This window comes from Opisthocomus hoazin, chromosome 6, assembly GCF_030867145.1.
Source record: "Opisthocomus hoazin isolate bOpiHoa1 chromosome 6, bOpiHoa1.hap1, whole genome shotgun sequence".
Classification (NCBI taxonomy): Eukaryota; Metazoa; Chordata; class Aves; order Opisthocomiformes; family Opisthocomidae; genus Opisthocomus; species Opisthocomus hoazin.
Genome location: NC_134419.1, coordinates 4,301,421 through 4,324,131, shown reverse-complemented (window position 1 = coordinate 4,324,131; position 22,711 = coordinate 4,301,421). Strand labels below are relative to the sequence as shown.

Sequence of the window (22,711 nt, the reverse complement as noted above, 5' to 3'; positions counted from 1 at the left end):
AAAATAGTAATTATGTCTAGATGGCAAATGCAGCATAGACCAACACCATGAGTAATGTAAACAGGAACTAATACCATTCAAAGCTGTATGTTATCATCATTATGATAATGAAATTAAGCTTTTATTTCCAAAAAACAAGCCATTTAACACACTAAGTGTCTGTATAAACACACTGACTTCCTCTTATAGCCTGATCTGACTCTGAAGTTGCTGAGCTAATATCCTTCTAACGGTATATACGTATATATCTACATACAAATAGATTTACAAAATGTACAGTGCACTTCAGTAGCCAGCCTGAAACTTATCGCAGACAACTTGGATCCCATTGTGTGTTGGGAAAGCCTTTTACAATGCAAATACAATGATGCATATAAATAGTCCTCTCTTTGTAGCTGCCTGTTCTGTAGGTTCCTTCACAGTAGTCTTAGATTGAGGCACATCATTCTCAGGGAGCTGATGTGTTTGAATGGATTTCATTACAGGCAAGTGCAGGAGTGAGTGGCTGTGTGCCAGTCAGAACCGACTACCGAAGGGCTTAGGTTGTCAAAGGACTGGCTTGGGCTGTCTGAGTTCATTTAAATAATGCAAACATCTCCAGTTTGGGGAAAAGAAAAAAATAAAAAAGGAAAGGAAAGGAAAGGAAAGGAAAGGAAAGGAAAGGAAAGGAAAGGAAAGGAAAGGAAAGGAAAGGAAAGGAAAGGAAAGGAAAGGAAAGGAAAGGAAAGGAAAGGAAAGGAAAGGAAAGGAAAGGAAAGGAAAGGAAAGGAAAGGAAAGGAAAGGAAAGGAAAGGAAAGGAAAGGAAAGGAAAGGAAAGGAAAGGAAAGGAAAGGAAAGGAAAGGAAAGGTTTTTTCCCACTAGAATCTTTACATTGGATTTACAACTCTAACGAACTGATAATGTATATTACATAGGTACAGTTTAGCTCAGCGATTGACAGCTACATTCTGGATTTGGAATAATCTGAACTACAGGATAACAAGGAGGTAGCAACTTGCTTGAATAAAACAGGCCAGAGTGCAGAATATTCGTAGCCAAAAGGACCATACACGGTCAGTTTGAGACTTGAACTATGCGTTTGGAGAAAAAACTTGCAGGTCTAACCAGACAAGATGCACCTTGCCTTTTATATGAGAAAATGGAGCCTTGTGCCCAATCTTTACCTACTCCAGGGCAGGTGGAAAGCAAGGAGAAAGACCAGAAACCAGAGTCCACCCACTGTTCTTTGGGCAAACAGCAAAGTCAGCATGTGCATAGGAGAACCAGCAGCTCTTGGTGCAGTGCAGACAAATGATCCATTCTCTTCTTCTCTCCTCACAGTACTGCAGATGCAGACGATGAACTACAATTCAGCCCCAAGCTGGAGTCACCAAGCCCCCAAGGCAGAGCAACCGACACCCTGCTCTTTGCTCAAGTCTGTGCCGAAAGAACAGCCTGGAGCCTATGAGTATGTTGAAGCTGTAATAATGTGTGTTTTGAAGATACAATCTCAGCTTGTTCTACAGGACTTCATGCTTCAAACTCTCGAGAGTCTTAATAACAATATCCTGTTTGCTTTTCATGTAGCACCTGTCAACCCGGAGGGACCAAAACCACTTCAAAAACTCTGTGTGGTTGTTGCTGTTAAGAAACTCAGGAATTACTGCTTGAGTTGCCTGCAGGAGGCTGAAATGTAGGATATTTAGCATTAAAGAAGAGCAAATAATTAGCTATGAATAATTTATCCCCTCAAATCAGCTTCTTTTTGACTTTATTGCACATCTGCAAATAGGTCTCAGCCTCACTCTTAGCTTTATTTGACGGTTTCATTTCTTTTTTTCTTTTTCACATTACTGCATACTTTTATGAACCATCATCTACTTAAAAACACTGAAGAGAGTAGAGCAAAGATGAGCAAAATTTAAAATAGCTGACTATAAACATGACAGAATCCACTAATATGTAACGAGAAGAGATAGAATTTTTTAAATAAAGTGATGGACAAAAGAAACATTGAGTAAAGGGTTGGAAAGAGATGAGCAAGACATGGAAGAGGGCAAATTGTCTAAGAGACAGCTGGACAGAGACATTTCATGGAGACTTTTAAAGCTTTTGCATTTTGGACCTCTAGGCTAAAGGGGAGAGAGGGTCTGTGAGAAACTGGAATAAATGTGGTTGTTTACATATGCATGTCTTGGAGCAGACATCCCAAGGGAGGCTCTAATCATCAGGATGAAAGGAAGGGAAGGTATGAGTAAAATTTGGGGAGGGAGACATCAAACCTGTGGCATGACAGAAGCTGTTTCTGAAGCTATGATTAATTCATAGCTTAAAATGGATGAATTTAGACATTCTCCCTCCTGCTCAGAACTTGTCTATCAACATACTTTGTTTATTTGAAATTGTTGAAAAGTTTTCTGAAAATCCATTTCAGCTAGAGGCTGATGACCAGATATTCGGTTTCACATGTTTTCAATTAGACAGTGTCCGTGGTATGTGGTGGGATGCTCTGACCATGTGATACTGGTGCTTTCCTAAGCAGGAGGAGGGAAAGCGTAGGTTGCTATGTAAGCATATTCTACTACACATGAGCACTGATGGGATGAAACTCTACCTATATATGTGCAAGGTAAGTGCACTGCAGAATCTGTTGGATGCCTTTTTTACATTAGTAGACAGAAGGGTTTATCTTAGGAAAAAAATCAGGAGAATTCCTCAAGACAAAGAAAGGCAGATTTAGAATAAAAACCTTAATAAGTGCTCTAAGGAGAGAAATGGAAAAAGGAATTGCTCTTGAGTTCTCTGAATTTCTGACAAAAGCCTTCCTGCACCTTCCCGGGAACTGCTTGTGATGGAGTACTGTCCCAGGGTTCAAACAGTTTTCTTAGATTTTCTATTCCTGGCTGCTTAAAGTGATCTTATTTCTCTTTACTCGTTTGCTAAAGATCTGCTACCAGCAGCAAGTAATGCTGACATTTCATTATTTCCTAGGCTTTACTCTTTCAACCCTTCACCTTTTCCCCTCTTTCTTGCTGCTGGCAAGGTTTACTTGTGGTTGCAGAAATACCAAAGAACTGATTTTCTAGCTGTGACTGAACTTAAATAAACTGAAAGAAGCAGAACTATTGTAGGATTAAAGCAGTTCAACAGTTTACAATGTGAAATGACTTAAGTTTTGACACTTATTTCCTCAGCTATCTTTCCTTATCGAAATATACCACAAATAACAGCTAAGCATGCTAGCGCTGACAGCAGCGCTACTGCCTGCTGAAGGTTATAGCACCCTTAGCAGGGATCCCATCAGCTGAGCAGCATCTGCCAAGCGCAGCCTGACTGCCTTCGTACGCGGGCAGGCGACGGCTGGTGAACGGCGACGGGAGCTGCTGGGAAAGGCTGTGTGCTGCAATGCTTCTGGGCGGATAAACCCAGCACGGACGCCGAAGCCAGAACGGAACATAGGTCATCCATTTCACTTGACGCAAAGTGCCTCCCAAATACCACAAGCAAGCTGCAGGTCTTTGCTGTGAAAGAGTGGAAAGCTATCTGCCATCGAATGGGAGCAGGAGGGAACAGGACTGACTCCAGATCCCGTGAGCTGAGCATATTCAGCTAAACCCCCCCATCAACCTAAGAAATTTAGATGCACCATTACAAACAGGAAAACTTCTTTAGATACTAGACTTCTAGATACTACATATCATCTACTCCATACTGCGTCTCGTATCTAGCCAGTTTCTGGTGCTACAGAGGAAAGTAGGAGCCCTAAAGCATGGCATTAGTTAAATACCACAAAAGTACAACACAACTCATGTTCACTGATCAAATCTTTTTTTACTAGCCTTTTGCAAATAATGAATCAACAAATGAAATACCCTCAGCTTCATGATGAGAAACAGTGGTTTCAAGATTGACATTATCCTGTTTTACAATCTCTTTCATTAATTCATTAAGTTGTTCTTGAAACAGAATCCTTTAGGTGAGGCCATTCCAGAACTTCTGGCAGCTTCCAACTGTCCTCGAATTCCTAGTCTAAAAACATTAGGACAATATACATTCATCTGATGTTGTACCAGCTTCACATTACCTCTCTTTAGGTGGCTAACTACAGCATTCTAATGCTTGAACATAGCGTTAGGGAGTACTCATCCGTTACAGCTGCTTCTCAGCAGTATTTATGATAATACAGTAGAATGGGACTCCATTGTGCTGGGTGCTGCAGACATGCATAAAAAGAAACAAATCCTGCAATTCAGAATAGAAAGAGTACATAGAACTTGGGGGACGGGTGTGGGGGTAGGGGTGTGTGTAATATAAAGGTGTATGCATTTTTAATGTACTTTTAAAATATGGATATTACTAATCTTTTCTGCCTCTCTAGGTCTCATTCACTGACTGATTTTAGTTTGTTATTATCACAGTGGTGAAACTTGCAAACCAGAAGGAGACAGTGGCATTCAGTGCACTATGCTTGATGAGAAACAATATAAATATCAGAGCTGTTCATATGAGACACTGGTTCATGAGCAGCTTGTCTAGGTACCATGGTGGAGCAGGAGTAGATGGGTACTGCAGCAAAAGAGGTGAGAACATAGCAGGAATGAAGGTAAGGAAGGATCCAAAAGGTTAAGGAAATAGGAGGGACGTTGAGGTAAAATAGAATGAGTAGTTAGAAGAATTTGTCAGAGGAATAGGCAAGGAAAATCATCTTTACTTGTGTCGTTCCTTTGGATCAAATGGTTGAGAAGTCCATGAGATGGAAAGGAATTCCTTGCTTTCTGGGCCAAAGACTGGAATGAATCAAACCTGCTCATGCCAGGCTGAAGACCTGAGCAGCAAGGGAAGACTGGTGCAGCCAAGGATCATAAAGAACAAACAGGATGAGAGAAATATTAAGGATATGTTAGGAGTTAACTTCTGTCTATAAAGCATGTCAGTTATAGCAAAATAGCCAGGAAGACATGTCCATGCTCTGAGATGGATGATTGGAAACAGTTCGGGAGCAGAAAGTCAGAGGACAGCGGGTGTAAAGATAGGAGGTGAACACGCTGAATGGCTGGATTAAAAAACGGGCAAAGGGTATGAAGAGAAGAGAGGAGAGCACAATTAAGAGCCCTGGGGCACCCTCACTTGGAGCGAGAAAGAAAGGAAAGGTCAAAACAAGGAGGTGAAAAATAAACAAAAACAAGACTTAAAGAATAAAAGAAAGAAATCCAGAATGTTTCCTGTTAGAAAAGAAATGCTAGCCTGTATGCCCTGCCCAAATTTCCACTCCCCATTGTTCTAACTTAAATTTTCATGTGAATAAAGATGTTCCTCACATATTGTTCTTACTATTTGGTTTTATAACATTACCTGCTATGCTCCACATAAGTGATGAATGTTTTTCAGAAATGCCTACTGTACTATATACATCACTTGATTAAATGCATGAACATTAGGGATGAGAGATACTGCTCAACAAAATTTATTATTAATGTTCTTGGATCATCAATGCAGAACACAACCGTCATTTTCATGGTAAGGTTTTATTTGTCCTCTCCTCCTGCAGAAATGGTAAGGTTTCTTACAGACAAGAGCCACAAAGCAGGTTCAAGACGGAGCCTGGCTTAAAAGTACGTATGGATTTTGGATACAGTTTTGTTATGCCTTGCTTCAGCAGAATATCCAAGGCAACAAAGAGAAAGGAAATGTGAAACCGTCCAAAGCACTGGCTGAGCTGTAGTGCCAGGGGGGGAAGAAAGCGCAGAGAGACAGAGAATGCCTGAAATGTCTGCAAAATGTAACTCAATTATCAGAGATCAGCCATAACAAGGAAAAAATCACATAAGGCTGTAAGAGCTATAAGTATCAAATAGTTACGTTTACTGCATTTATAAACAGATATCTTTTGGCAGGAGACTCAAAGAGGCCTCCACAAGGCACGAGAATCTGGGCTTGAATCCATTCACTCTGTGAATTAATTGACTTGGTTTGAACTCTACTGTTTTCAGTTGGAGAATTCACTGTGAACATGTTGTACATATCTCAGATATCAAATAGCAAATGTACTGAAGCCAGATACTGAACTGGAGCCAGAAATTTTTCATTAATCAGTATTGTATGCTTTCTGTGAATAGGAAATAGAACAACAACAAAAAGCAGACAAGAATGGGGAAAATATTTTTCTCTCTCTCCCTGTTTCTACACCCCCACATATGCTATTATTATTACTCAGTATTTACATTACAGTCACACCCAGTGGTTCCAACTGAGGCAGGAGCCCCACGGTGCTAGGTACTGTACAAAATAAATACACTTTGAGAGACAATGGCTGCTCTCAAGAGCTTGAAGTCCAAACAGATGGGATGAATGCGAGAGGTGCATAAAGGTAACTGAGTTGGCCAGAGGTCAGACAGTTGGTCTGTGGAAAAGCTGAGAATCCTTTTCTAGGGTGAAATTCTGAAATCATTCTCAAAACCTGTAAGTTTTAGGGGAGAAAACAGTTCATTCAGTCGACATCACCAGCAACCCAGGCTTGCGCCTTATCCACCAGGCTCCAGCAGCTCCCCAGTGTTGCAGATCACAAATCACTTCCAGTCAGAATAGGTAGCTGAAAATAAAAATAACAGATTTTAATATCCCACTCACACACTTTTCTGAAACAGCAGATTTATCAGGAAACTAAGAGTACGGTAGACTTCACCACCATCTGACAGAGAAGAGGTTGCTCCCACCCCTTATGCTCCTTTGTATGCACTAATTTGCTCCTGATTTAAACTATCTAAGAGGTCAGACCCAGTATCTTCACAACCCAGGAAAGAACGGTGGGTTAGATTTCAGTTTCTCTGCAATTCTCCTTGGCAAATCAGAAGCATAAATAGAGCAGAAGGACCCCACAACTGGCACAAAAAAATGTAACTACTTTTTTTCAAGAAGCCGTATATTTTGCAAAGTACTTTCTTTGCTGAGCAAACCCAGTCTTTCCTCATCCCTGCTGTGCACAAGTGAGGTAGTAACTGAGCCTGCACTTACTGTGTGTTGTGTTCTCTGCATCAGTCTCCTATTTCACAGAACCTGTCCTGAATAAAGCTTCATTACTGTGTGTTTACATTGTGATATGCCATGGCCAAAAACATTTCTCTGGAAAAGATGAGAAAATCTGCAGGAATATAGTCTAAATACATGGAGAATCTGCTGGAATTTGATGATGGCTTCTCTGTCTTGTCTCTGCCTTTTAAGCTACCTATTTGCAAGCCAAATATATACATAAAAGAGAAAGCATATTATACAGTTGCCGGAGGGAAGGATATTTCTACTTATACAAATGAGCAGAGGGAAATGGAGACAGAAAGAAGACGACCATAACCAGGAAAATAAATGAGCAGATGGAGAAAACAACAAATGAGGAAATAACACCAGGCAAAGTCATGGCTGTGATTCCAGACGGCCCACCTGCAAATGGTTTATGGTGAGCGTGCATAAGAAGAATGTTTCCATTGGCCATTTCAGTCTTTGCCTCCCAATATTGACACATCCTACTTGCCCTAAATCCTGCTGAATGCTGGAAAGAACACAAGAAGCAAGGAAAAATAACAGCACAAAGGATTTATGAATGTCTCTGTGACTTAAAAGGCTGCTGCCAGTAAACTGAGGAAGCCTCTTAGGGAACCCACTGACCCAAAGATCCCCCCACTTCGTTCCCCCCATATTCTGACACCAAGCATCCCATTATCCTCGTCTCCAGCTCTTTTGGAAATCAGAGAAAACTCAGAAAATAATTTGACTGCCTAAACAACCTACCTGTGAAATTACATTCATACTTTGCAGGCCCAGTCCAGAATAGCCTGATCTAAACAGAAAGACACATGCCCTATCTTTATCATAATGCAGTAACATAATGCAGTACATATAGTTTTAATTCATGTTATCTAGCCAAGGAACTCCTGGAAATAAGCCCATTATTAACTTTGACTAGATAATGCATGTTAAAATACAACTGCTTTGTCTTCGGCAGGATTTTAACATGATTTAGCTCAGGCTGGCTTAAAAAATACAACTTTTTCCTCATGAAGATATACACAGCATTGAGCAACTGTTTGGAGAGTTCTCTCTGTCCTGTTCTGCAGAGCTCATGGCCTGAGATTTGTTAAAGGCTGGTGGTTCTCCCTCATCTGGTTAGGAAGCACAAGTTGCTTTTCACTTCTGAATTTTTCTGGTTTATGTAGAGTGCACAGAACTGTTACAGCCATGTGCATTCCAACTTCCTGAGTAAGAAAATGTCCGTCAGCTCCCAGGCCTCCTGCCCAGTAGCCTATTTTACAGATTTAGGAAGGTAAACGAACACCAAGGAAAAACAGAAAGAAAGCATAAGCACTTTTCCTCCCACCCTGGCCCCGTATTTGCACCAATTGATTGGAACAGGTAGGAAGGAAACCACCATTTCTCCAAACGATCAAAGCAGAATTCCTACATCTCTCCCACAGTTAAAATTCACTCCTGCTCCATGCTTATGATGTTCCTGTTTCTGATTAGTAACAAAGATTTTGGACGAATGAAAAAGCAGCTGAAGAGTTTAATAATATAAAGAAAAGGTCTTGGTTACTTTGGGGGAGAGACTTCTATTACTCTTTTTTTAACTGGTTTGTTGTTTTTCAAATGGCCCCCAGAATTACCAAGCTTCCTCAGGCAAGAGGAATACAACTCACTAAGAATTGAACTCCAAACACGATAAGAGGGTCTGACATAACTATCTATGCTTGTAAAGTATGCAAACTGTATTCTTCCTTTCAGCACCTATTTAGTCTGGTCCAGAAATAAATGTATTTGCTTGTAGCAAACTCTGAAGAAAGTACAGTCAATAGACAGATGTGTTATATATTTGGGTAAAAGAGTCCATTTCCTTTCCTCCTCACCTCCCATTTCTGGTAGTTCTATACTTTAAATAAAGTATGACTAAAATCCCTTATTTAGCATGTGGAGATTGCCAGCTGTTGAATCCAAAGCAGTTTAATTTAATCTAGACGACCATTGTCTGGTTCAAATGAAATATGAATATTTATCATTACTAAATACATGAATTATTTACATTATTTATATTAGCCAGAAAAAGAGTTGCAAGCATCTTTAAAAGAAGAGATTGTTATGCTGCTGATTGTGAAGAGACAGAAATATAAAAATATTCTCAAAATATTTTATTTATGGATTGAACATACGCAGTTTGCATAACTATCTAGTCTTAGGAATATATATATATATATGTATACATATGTATATACAAATAGGCCCAGAAGAACTGAAAGCAGGGCAATGCTCTTGATCCTGAGGGGATCAGAATGCTGTGGGATGAAAGCCAGGCAAAGTATGCAACAGGAAGATGATAATAAGCAAGAAACTGGGACTGAGGAAGAGTCTGTGGTGTAAGTGTCCATAAGACAGTGAACGGAGTGGGAGAAAAGGGAGAATTTAATAGGACTTTAAGGGAGAAGTCACAAACCCTGGAAAGGAGCATAGGGTAATTCACTGAAGTACAGTCAAGTAAGGAACAGGGAAAAAATTTGAAGCTGAGAAACATGTTATAGGTGATGATCCTGCGAAAGGGGAGCCTTTCCATGTGGTCTGTATAGCAGGCAGACAAGTGCTGATAACAGCCTGTCTCGAATTTGAAGAGAGGAGCAGGGGCTGCACAAGTGAAGGCACCCAAGGATTCAGCCTGAATGAGAATGGCTGGAGCGCCTGCTGCAGTCACAGCTTAGCTCTAACCAGTGCTCCTAATAAAGAACACATTTCGTTTTGGAAATGTGGAGCCTTCTTGTGTTATTATGCAGCATACTGTATGTACAGAAGTGTCTGGGGTCAGCCTGGTGGCACTCACAGCACGGAGAGGAGTAATGCCATGGGAAAACAAAGCAGCATGGTAGAAACGGAGTAGAAAAAGAAACATGGTAGAAATAGGCAGCGCTCAGATGACTGAGAAAGCTGGACATGCTTTGAAGAGGCAGGGGATAAGGAAGATGTCTCCATCTTCACCCCTTTGACATTTGGAGAGTATTTTGCTGCTGAGGTATGTATTAACAGAACTACTTCAGCTAATAGCTAGAATTGCCCAATGCAGATTAAACATTTTTCCACACATCCTTGTGGTCTCAGAGGGCACCTTTGACCGAAGGTTGGCAACACAAATGCCCTTTAAGAGTTCATGAGCTGTAGCAGATATCAACACAGAGACAGCACTGGGCATGCTAGCTTGACTGTAAAGATCTGCACTTGAGAATGGGATTTTGCTTTGGATTCTTTTGTTTTTCCTGGAAAAAAAAAATCTGATTTCTGATGAGGATCAAAATGCTAACATTAAAAAAATGACCAAGGAGAAACTGAGGCACGAGTCATATTGTTATGCCAATATAAAGCTGCTACTAAATAATGCAGCAAAAAGCCAGGATTTTTCATAAATCTTAAAAAAAGGCCAATCACTCGATAGTTAGAAAAAATGCTTATGAATAGAACGTTCTTTAAAAGCCTATCACAGAGTTCCCTGCATTTGTGTTAGGACCTGTCTGTTCTTAAAGTTAATTTGTCCTAGAGTCAACGTGAATTTTGAAAGCAAAAGTTTTTCAGTAATTCCATGATAGGTGAGCCGTACTCACCTTCTTACACCCCCCCCCCACTACCTTATCACATAAAATAACATTGCTGTATTATCATGTTAGATGTTGGGCAAACCAAGTGTACGAATGGTCCCGGCTCAGGGGCAGTGACTAGCACAGGACTGGGACAGTCTTAACCGTCCAGTATCCTGTTTGAACTGTTTCCACACTTTCTTGTGCTGGCCAACAGTCTGGTGTTCCTCGTTTAAATCCTATTGCCCATGGAAGAAGCTCTATGCCCATTCCTGACCTACCAGGGTTGGCAAGGAAGACAGGGTTGTTCCTCCTTCCCGTCCTGAGTCTGGGAGATGCTGAGAACAGCCTCAGCTAATCCACATTTTCCTTCTCGTAGCGAGAGTGTGACCCGTTCAGCGAAAACGTACAACACATTATGTAGCTGCTATTAGTAACAGAACTTTAGCCCAGAAAATAAAAAGGTCAGATTAATATTAATTACCTTAGACGTATCAAGTTATATGCCATATATATTTCTACTAAAGGTCAATATGGTATTCCTTCATTTTATATCCATCCGCTTCATTAGGTAAGGAAAACTAAGCTAGATATAATGGATTTTTTTGTAGTTTTAATCAACGATTTCATCAAAAGCACATTTTTCACCTGTGATAACAACATAATGGAAAACTAGATCAATATATTAATTATGTCCACTGCTTTCTAAACTCTTTTTTGGAATGAACTATGGTAAAGTGTTGTTGTGGAAATCAGAAAGGAAAAAACCTATACAACTAAAAGACATTACCTTTCAGTGTCAGGCAAATGGTCTCAAAAATATGTCTGCCTGTTTTCCTTTTTCAAAGGCTTTCATTATTATTCCACATAAAAGATCAGATATTAGGAAACCTCTAATTGTAATGCCCATACAACAGCAAATAAGCAGTGTAACTGATTTTGCTGGCACATTACGCAGAACAGGATGGAGCAACAGCGGACTGCTACATGGTAGAAATGACAACTGTAATATTAGTCTGGGGAAAATCCAAAATCTTTACTTCATGGGACCTCCTCCTTAGTATACTATGAGAAGATAAATGTCCTCATCATCCCCATCCATCCGAGGTCCTGTGACCACCACAAAGAGAGAGACAAGTCGGCTGTCAGAACTGTAGGGAAGCATCTCTACAGCCGGGATGTTTCCCTGTTAGGAAGACCGTTTCCATACTGAAAGGCTTATTTGTTTCCCAGGATGCTGAGTTGTTTCTTATAAGTCTAGAAAGCAGAAAAGAGCTACAAATCAGCTGAAATTTCTCTGCAGACCTTAGCAGGGTTTGAAGAACATTTGGTTTCCAGGGAAGGGGGAAGCTGCAATTCTCCCCGATTTGCTAGCCTTGCTAGCTCACCTAGTAACACACCATCTACAGTCACAGCTCCTCATACGTCTTGTACGTGTTTCATTGTACAGTAGAGCACAGTGCAGAGAGCCCCAAGCAAGCATCAGCTTGGGCCAGTAAGTCTCTACACAGTACTTAGAGTAAACAGATCCAGAAGCAGCTCTGCCTTGCATCTGCTTATGAAATTGATGCAAAATTGTGGAAGTATAGCTGTACAGATTCAGATCCAGCTCAGAGAGAGAGATGGGAGTGTCTTCACCTTCTGCCTCAGTGACTGCAGTTCTAGCATTAGCCTGCACCGAGCCAACTGGAACGTCTCTAGTCTGCAATCTCAGTAAACTTTACAGATGTACTATCAACTGCTCTATGTTCTGTTCTAGTTTCCTTACCCCAAAAGACACTTCAGCTGCTTGTTTTCCAGCTCTGGACAATACTGAGAAGGGTGAAGACCTAGCGAGAGATGGATTCAGCAAAAAAGGACCAAGATAATCTAAGTTAGCAACACTTCCATACAAAGGACTATTCAGTATAATGTCTTGCTGCAGATTCTATTTCTTCTCTTCCTTCTCCCAATAACTAAAACCAACACATCTTTCACATTTGTTTCTTAATATGTTCACATAGTTTAATTACCAGCTTAAAAATGAGAGTCGAGTCCTACATTATTTTCTTGTCCTCGCAGGCCTCACTGGTTGATTCCCAAAGACATCTTACTTCCAGGCATTCCCTGAAGGTTTCTAATGCAGAAGTCTACATCTTTTGGGGAGCTTTAATTTCATAGACTAGTGTCACATGATTCTGATTCTCCAACCCAAAAGACAGGCCAAATTTTAAAACATCTGGGGCTAGATTCTTTGCTGGTTGCGAGGAAAGGGGAGAATCGACTCTAAACTTTTGACTGAGGAGTGAAGGGAGCCCTCTGCAAGTATTAAACAAATATTTGTGTGAGCAGTGGAATGAATTAAACCTGGTTTCTTATGAATTTGAGGTGCATAAAAGTGTGACCTTGGATGGAGGCTTGTCTGTAGAGTGGTGTTTACTGCAGCTCTCACCTCCATGGATTCTCTGGAGCCTAGTGAGATGTCAGTTCACACTGCAGACTTCTCTCACCTGGGCAACATCCAGAATTTTTGTTCATTGATCTGGCCACTAATTTCCATTCAATTTGTTAGAACTCAGTTACCTCGAACCTCCTGTCTTCTCATCATACTTTGTTGGAAAAGGCCACTAGATTCAAAAATTATTAGGGGGTACACAAGGACAGATACATGCACAGAGACAGCCTGATCACAGATGCCTTGTTTCCATAGGAAACCAAACTAAAAATAGACAGTTTCCTAAGTGTTAAAGATGGAATTTTTATTTGTTTTTTGCAGTTGGGAACCAAACAGACCCACTATTCACATGGCTGTAGCACACGAGAAATTGGAAAGAAAAGTAATCTTCATTTTCCTGATAAATGCCTCAATAAGTGTAATACAGTGACCAGTGACACAACAGCCAAGAGTCCAAAGGCTGCAGTGTGCTGGGCTGGATGACAGGTTGTCTATGTGGCAGTATATATGAGATATTTTTTCTTTTAGCGGTATCTTTAATATGATTTGGTAAGCTCTTTGCTAGAAATGCAACACAAGATGACATCAGCCTGTGTAAATTTCATTGTTTTGAATGATTCAGGCAAAACGAAGGTCTCTATTTGAGTTTTCATTCATCAAAAAATGATAAAACAGATGTTAGTTCATTTTCCCCCCGTCAGTTGCTAAGTATCAACCTTATCGTGGCATGCAGCAGGAAAAGATAGCTAGGCGTGCCACGACTGAGAAAGCACAGCTTTATTTTGTAATCAAAATAATATGTTCATTATAGCACGCATATGAGCTGTGCAGTGCAACCTTTGGCTGCATTCTCATAGAAGCTGACATTTCACATACGGATGTCTTTAATGTATTTGAGGTGTTTGAGCTGAATCACTTGGGGATATTATAGAAAGAAGTACATAGAAGTGAGGTGAGCTCCTCAAGCGATGGATAGGAGAGATGGTGAGAGTGACTGACAACTCAGGCTATCTGGGTATCATCCAGCTAAACACATAGGAATCTTAGGACCCAAAGAACTGTACAAATACAGATAATCTGAAAACACTGAAGAGTCTCAAAACAGAAGACTATTTTTAAGGTGTAGTAGCAATGCAGATAGAATAACTTCCGTGGCATCCTATATGGCAGCAGGAGAGATTGTTTCTGAACCCACTTTTCTTGGGCCTGAAGTTTCAGGTGGTAAAGGCTGGCTGTGCTTGTCGCTGCCACCACACCTCAGGAGAGATTTAATGGCCAATGGTTTGCTAAGACTCAGAGCAAGCCCTTACAGCTGTATGGAGATAGAGTTGTCTCGGCCATCACCAGCAAACGGTGGATGCAGTAGCAGATTTCACAGAGAGCAGTGTCATGGCATTGCTTTATACGCCTTTGAGCAACAACGTACAGCAATGTAATACGCTGTGGAGCTGTGCGCCTCAAACCGCCATGCAACTCAGAAATGGCTGCTGCTGCACCTAAGTTTAAACTTCTCTGTGACAACTTTCTACTTCCCATGTCAGGCACACTCCAGATCCCTTATGTTGCCAGAAAACTGTAGGGAATCGCAGTGCTGAGAATCACTTGTGTGGCTTTTAAGGACAAGGAGGGGCTTTTGGGTTCACCCAGTGCAACAGCCCCATCCCTCCCCCAGCAGCCACAGCGAGCAAACTCCTGTGGCTGCTTCCTCCTCCTGCATGGGGCAGGCACTGGCGGCCACAGGTTTCAAGTGCTGGCCTTTGTGTGAACAACTAATGCAGCTTTATAATAAACCTGCAGCAGTAACTAAAAACTTTGTGGGAGAAGGGTGCTCAGGGTCCCCTCAGGCAGCACACGGCCTGCAGTGAGTTGGGTTACAGTGAGGGAAGCCATGTTGTCAGAAAGCTCCTCGTCTTCCTGCCCTGGCCTTGCTTTACAGGACAGAAACATGTCCCAAAGAAAGAAAGTGGGAAGATGGGGCGGGTGGAGGACCCCAAGTGAGGGAGTGAGCAGGGAGCTGGGAAGGGGAGGCCTCTGCCTGTCTGAGGCAGGAGGGAGGGAGCCAGGCCCCTGCGGGAGCACGGCTGGAGCCTGATGCCATAATGGCGGTCGGGGGGACCCTGGCCCTGCTCGTAAGTGAGTTAAAAGTCATATCTGAAAACTTTATTTGCGCCACAGTTTTCAGGCTGGGTAGAGAAAAGGTTAGGAAGTGCTAGCTTAAATCCAGGATGGAGTTTTTCAAGGATAGGTTGTTACACACAGATTGATGCCACACTGTTGTCAACGTGCCAGGGGTAGTTTTAGCTGTCAGCTCTGTCAGAGTCTGCCAACCAACTTTAACTTGTTTTCTGACTTTTCCAAATGTTTTCCAAGTTTTTGCTTGTTGTGCTGAGGATAAATTGTCCCTCAGATTCTGTAAAACCACATTTGTTTACTTGTTTCCTTTTCATTTCAATGTCTTTCTGTGGTTTTCCCTTTTTCAGAAAGAAAAAGCATAAATCCTACACCTTCGCCCAGCTCTGGTATAACCACAGTTCACTGAAGCTGCCTCAGAAATCATGTTTTCCTCATGCACCACTTGTGCAATGCACAAGTGCCTCCCTCTTGAGCGGGGTGTGCCTGCCACCATGGCCCTACCCAAGCATAGGGACTGGACAGCCCACGAAGCTACTCAGGAATAAACTATTACAGCAGCTCTTTTCTGTGATTTCCTCCAGGTGAAGACCTCTTTCTTCTGGAATGAACATTTCTGAGAAAAAATCTTCCAGTTTGGTCAGAAAGATCTGCCACTTGTGCAAGAGCTTTGAACAGGTGAGCTACAATCCTGCAGCTTTTCTCTCCTGCCCAGAGCCTCTCCCCTCTCTGGACTGATAGTGAGTAATTCCATTTGGGAAAACAAATCTCTCATTTCAAACAGCGTAAGTACAGTGAAATGACATTTAAGGAATGTTAAAAGGACAGGGGACTTCAAAGACTGAAACATTAGAAAGCGGAATTTAAGACATTGGAAAGCTGAAATTAAGACTGTACACATTCTGTGTATGCCTTGTGCAACATTTACTTGACTGTTTTTTTATTCACATATGAGATCGATGGTACAGACACACTTCTGTTTTTCCTCACAGTTCAATGTGTGGTCCCAGGACTTGTTTACTGCCCATAGTTATTAACTTCCTCTTCAGCTCTTTTCCAGAATTTTTTTACAGTATCATTTATATATGTTTCAAACAAGATTTAACTTATTTTCATTATACCAACAAAAGGTGAAGGGAAATGAGGTACAGAAAGAAAAAAAGAAAAGCATCCTAATGTAAGATTATAATTATTTTACAATAATTACCATTACATCCTTATATTAATACAGTAATTTGGGATTAACTACAGAAGATGGGTTCTTAATGACCATTATTTTCTTAAAATGCAGCAAGGTAAAAATCCGGAGCAATAGGATCACCTGAGTGACATTAGTCAGTTATTGAAGTCAGTTATTTTGCTCCTTGAAATCCACTGAATTCACAGGAAGAATATGTACTAAAGAGATTTTTAGATTTTGGCTACTTGCTATTTTCAGTCTATCTAAAAAAAAATCCGTCTTTTCAATGTACTCATAGTTGATACCGCTTTTTTACTGATACTTGAGTTTATTATAAATGTTTTATGGAAATACCCAGGTTGAACTTTACATGTTCCTAGCATGGCTCTCTTTTGTCCTCAGCTTCATCCACTTCAGCACTTCAATGTATCTCACCCCTGAGGATCAGTTTGGGCCCCCTGAAAATGAGGTACTTGTAAGTGACCATATACCATTGACTACGTGATTTGCCTATGACCACATGATGACTTCAGTAATGGCACTTAGAGAATTCAGATCTCGGTCTAAAGTGGATTTAACTTTCCTATCACTTCCAAGAATCTCTACCCCTTTTATTACCTCCACTTTCTCAGTATGTGGAGATCCAGAAGAGTCTACTTCTCTATACCACCCCGGTTCATCCCAAAGTAGGTCAGAATGCAAGGAACTATGCAAGGAATAAGGCAAGAGACTTGTTAGAAAAAATCAGCACATGATTATATTATTAAAGATCTAATGCATATGAACAGGGGAAGTTCAATTTCAGCTGAAGGAGTAACATTGATTCTGTAATCTCTTTTCCCATGAGTCCTTGGCATTGAAATATCTATAATTTTAGTATAGTTCCTGCCTGTCATCTTTCTGAAAGGCTTGTAAATAAAATGGAAAACAGATCTTTCATCACACTGACATCCCTGTGGGTCACTCCTGAGTCTGGGACCTTTTGTACCACGGCATGGAATTCTCTATCTGAGCTAATGGAGCAGTTAATAACAATGGCAGCTTTTACACATGATTTCCCCATTGGCTTCCAAGTGTACTTTGCTCCGCTTACATCCTTTTGATAGCCAGCCTTTTGCTTCTTTCCTTCTGCCTCATGGTGCTCCCTTGTGTATTTAGTCCCAGATCCTCCTTTAGCCTGCTTCCTCCCTCTACCATAGCTCAAGTCCTTTCTTGTCCTTGGCTCCAGTTCTTATCTCTTTATTCAGTCTCCCTGCACATTGAATCTCAGTTTCATTCTTTCACCCACCAGTCTGCAGCTCTAGGCTGTGACTCCTTCAGGCTCTGTGCCCCAGTTACTTTACATGAGGAAGTTTCACATCTTTCCTTGTACTTTGAGCTCAGGCAGGACATGAGGCCCTTCTCAAAAGGGAAAGTTGTTAGGCAATAGGGGTGAATGAATGAGAATTCCTAACTTTCTATTTCACTTTCATTTAATCCCTTTTATTAACAGGCACAGAAAGATTTACCCTTGAAATACCTTCTTCTGATTGTCTACATCACCCTCAGTGCAAACAGCTCCAGCCCTTTTTTTCCTTGCTAACTTGTCAGACCTGTTTTCTTCTAACCTGTGAGCATCTCTGAGTTAGGGCTTGTTCAGTGAGAGACTAGAAACAAGATCTATAAAAGGCTGCTGAACCCTTCTCTCTACCACAGTACTGAAAGTTAGGCTTGCCCTCTCAGGTATGTGTTGGAAAATTGATCAGGATGAATTTTGAAAACGGATTAATGTAAATGTAGTGATGGAGGATAGAGGCGTATAAACAAAACATTCCAGCATAGATTTGAGTGTGGAGTTGGCGAACATGCGCTGCTCTGCAGTAGTTGTCTGTGTGCTTGTTACTCTGTTGTAAATTCAACACAACATAACCCTGTGTGAAATAAACTATTTCACATTTACCTCTCCAGACTCGCTCGCATACCGGTGGTAATTACAGTTGATATGCTGTAAATTCACGTTCGACCATAAGTCTCTGTCATTTCTTTCTAGGGCCGTATGAGAATGCAGCGGCCCTGCTTTGTAAGTGTTGCACTTTGCAAGCAAGGTCATTGTCATTCTGTGTCCACCAAGTGTTTTATGAAGGGTAACAGATCCACTGTAAATTCACATTTTTAGTTAACTCGGATTTCTTTTCATAAACATTGCCAAGTAAACAAACACTTTTCCACCTCTTTTAGAGTCATCATCCTTGGATGAAGTTGTCATGCTGTGATCCAGATCTACAAGTGGACCTGGTTTTGACGGCAGTGGTAAGTCTAAGACAGAACTAGCAGGGTTTTCTCACTCCAAGTCATATAAAGCATAACAGTAAAACATGCAAGAGGAGGTTTTACATGATATATCATAAAATGTGGTTTGGCACCAAGCACAGTAACAGTTTAGGGAACAGGCTGTTCTTTAAATAATATGCTTTTGTTTTCATGTTTTAATTCTTCATGCTGCTGATTTACAGTAAAGGCTTTTTTCTTCAAAAAAAGCAGACCCATATCTAATGCATCAAAACAACGCAGTATGTGGTTTCTTTGTCAAACGTTTCAATAAATCATTCAGCTTTCTCAGGGGTATTTGTAGAATTCACAATGGAATAAGACTGTGGGGTTTTTTTTCATTTGAACCACAAGCTGGATTTTCAAATGTTGATGTGTGCAGATGTACATGCACAAATTCACATGCCTGGCTTCGAAAATCTGATCTTAGACACACAGCAGGTGAGTGAATGATGTGGGAGACTGAAGGAAAACTTCCGTGTTCAGCCAGAAACATCAAAAGAACCAGAACCTGAGAGATGCCCGTCACCAAGCTTTAGCAGAGGTCAAGGGGTGACTGGTAATCGACACCTTTTGGATTTGATGTCGTTACGTAGCTAAACACATACCCAGCAGCTAATCTTAAAAAAACATTAGCAGTTCAAAGCTGCATGTAATATTTTTGTCTGGTTTTCTCTCTTCCCTTTCATAAGGAAGTTTATTTTCTGTCTTACTAGGTGTTTATGATGAAGACAATGTAATACCTATAGAACAATGTCGACATGTCTGACAGATTTAAAGTCAGTAGTAGTATTATAGGTAACCAATTAGCTTAGTGTATGGTGAGCGTACCTTTGGTGGGGGGTGTTTTTTGATCTTGCTACTGTAGTTGGCTCGATGGATTTCTGTGTTTGCTATATGTTGCAAAAAATAGCTGAGTGACCAATGGATTTTTCAATTCCATCACAAAAAGAAAATTTAAAAAATTTGCTCTTTGTCATCCCTGAATTTATTATTCAAATTTAAATGAATTATTTTGCTCCTTTTTTATGTAACTTAAAATTTCTAGACACTCTTGTCTTCTTACAAGTTTATGCCAAATTTTAAATGCAAAATACTCATTTCTTATTTAACCAAAAAGTATAAGCATTCCTGAAATCAGACATTTTTATTTTGAAAACAACCAGAAAAAAAAGTTTTGCCATTTACAGTATTTTCTGCATTTTTTTAACAAATTATTGACTGAATTTGTTCTACTAACAAATAATTTTGGTGTCTTCAAAAGTGTCACCCCAAAAAAAAACCTGTTGTATTTTGCACATTTCATTCGTGAGGAAAAAGATAGAACTGATTTTTACTGAAAAACAGGGAAGCAAAAGAGAGAGAAGGCAAAAAGTAAAATGTATTTCCACAAGATGGATCATTCGAAACCACCTTCTCACCTGTCTTTGAAGGGATAACTATTTTTTCACTAAAATGTGGTGAAATGTGGCAAGATCAAACTATCTGGTCTTCATCTGTGCATGGGATATTACTTTCCTGCAAACCTGCAATAAAAGGGCTTGCAGGAAACTGTAAAGGCAAGTGAGTGAGCAAATGATTGACTTGGTAGACTAAAAGCAGTGAACAACCACCTGAATTGTTAAGCAAAGGTGAGACTGAGCAGGAACGGAAGGGAAACACTCAAGACTATAAAAGCTACTTGGGATAAAACGTGTTGGATTTAATGTGACTCGAGGCATCAGCCCTCATGTGAGTTCTCTCCTTCTGAAGCCCCTCATGTTGATAAGCACTGATTATAAAACTCCATCATGATAATGCTAACCATTGTAAGGGTTGAGGGCAACAGTGAAGTCCCGGCTCTGTTGATGTCATTAACAGTTTTGCCATTGATCTGAACTGGGTCAGGATCAGCCCAAATTAAAGCAGTAGCCTTGCTTACAAAAGACCGCTAGTCAAAGGGAGGCCCAGTCATTGACTTCGTCAATCCCATGTGTTACATTCAACAAAGGTCAATAAGATGGAAGGTCTCAGATTTAGATCGCTAGGAAGATAAGCATGCCAGGCTGAAACAAGACTCCAGAGAGATGAAGGGACAGCATTATTTGGATATTTGCTGTATGGTTTGTTTGAGAAATTTTAAAATGTGCTTTAACCATATTCAAATCCAGTATAAACTGAGGTAGAAGAATATGATCTCCGTGGGAAGAGGTCATGGAAACAATAGCTCTGCACCTGCCTGCAGATCTATGCAAGCATTTTCAAACCAGGCATTTTGGAAACTGACAGCTACTGCTAACCCATTATTGTTTCCATGCAGATATTTATATAAATCTTGTAAAATGCCACATATTCATCTTAACTTTGAATATAGGCAGAAGCAGCACAACTTCAGCCTATGTAAATAAAATTAAAATCTCAAATGGTTTAGGGATCTGGACTTAATAGGGGCAACTGCGTAAGAATTATCTATTAATTATAAAATCATTAATTCAAAAGGATATACCTTCCTAATAGTGCTTGTAACTTTTTACCGATTCTTAAACGTTTTCTGCTTGATTGTATTTCCTTTAAGAAAATCTAAAAATGCAGTCTGAATAGCAGCCACAAACGCACCCTCTCAATCAACTGTACCTGTTAATTTAAGGTATGATCACTTGAACACAGTTTGGTAATACACAGTGTAAAGCTGTGTGCATGTGAGTGCACACACATGTGTTTATCCATACATGCATTCTTTAATTTTCTTCCTGAGACCAGCACGCTTTGGAATGATATTTTAATTTATTATTCTGAAAGGAATGGCAACTGGTTTTTAATGGTTACAGAATGGTGACTCACAACACTGTCCCAGATGCTGTCACCGTCGCTATGAGAGCAGATTTGCAACATCTTGTCATAGGCACACATCAGTGCTCATGCCTGCTGCCTTCATCCCAGAGGACAGCCTAACACCTGCTGCTGGCAGCGTGCCGGCCCTTCGGGGAACAAATGTTCCATCGCTGCTGGGTGATAGGACAGGACAGACTCGAGATTTCAAGTGAACTGGCTAAAGGCACCCTAGGGTTTAGTGCACCCACCCCATCACCCAGATGGTTGCCATTTCTGTAGGAATATTAGAGAGTGAGTGGCATGCCTATAGCTGTCCCCTATAAATAAAGGACAAGAGAAAAATCAACAGCACCCTGGATGGTAAGATTTCTACCAGTAGCTGCAGTTCCTTAGGAAAAAAAACAAACATATTTTTCCAGTCAATATTATACTGCTAGAGTAATATGTGTCTACTCTGAATTTATTCACATTAGGAACTTAAAAGACTGTGTTAAAGATTTTTTTTTACATCAGAATAGAAGTGCAAATGCACTTCTGGAAGAATAATGTGCTTCTCTCCTGCAGAATGTCTTTAACCTTACACAATTAAATTCTAGACAAAAATAGACATCATTTTTGTTTTTACTTTTATGTTGCCAGATGTACAGTGTTAAGATCAGATGTAAGAACAAAAAAAAAAAAGTGGGTAAATTTATTTTGAGAGCGTTTTTTTTTTAAGTATTTTTCAATACACCCATCCTCGAGTTTTAAAATAAAGACTACTGTGCACTAGCTCTGGAGAGCCCAAGTTTCCCACTGAGGTCAAGGAGAGCTAAAGGGACTCCTGGCTTGGAATAAGCAGCTCTGCATTTTGGGATCAGGTCTCTCAGATAGTATGTAATGTGTTTCTGTCCGTTTATTACCATTCCATGTCGAATGGGGTGATAATAAGAGTGTTATGATGTCTTCACTTCTTGTGGATTGAATAGCAGGGTAATAATGTTGAGGCTGGCGCTTTTTTCAGCTATTATACTCAAATTTCAAATAAGGCCATTTTTATTCTCTGCTTTTGAAAAGGCTTTTTGTCCACGTTATTCCCCAAAGCTTAGATCAAAAACACCCTGTTTCTGAGAGAGGTGCAATCCAGGATGCAGTGCATTAGTATTTCAGCTACTGTAATACACTTTTGATACTCTTTTGCATTTCAGTCTTTGCACAGGAATTTGCTCCTAAGAAAACAGGATCCCTTAAAAAATAAAAAGATTGATCGTATATTTATAGGAGGGTGGCTTGA

General features: G+C 40.4%; 1 long non-coding RNA gene across 1 annotated transcript in view; it reads right to left on the bottom strand.

Annotated features, from left to right (window-relative positions):
- Positions 1-5,952: 5,952 nt before the first annotated feature.
- LOC142361764 (uncharacterized) overlaps positions 5,953-22,711 on the bottom strand; it is a 76,356-nt gene continuing 59,597 nt past the window's right edge. Inside the window, exon 4 of the long non-coding RNA XR_012764370.1 lies at positions 5,953-6,570. This is a non-coding gene — a long non-coding RNA (uncharacterized LOC142361764). The remainder of the gene's footprint in view (positions 6,571-22,711) is intronic.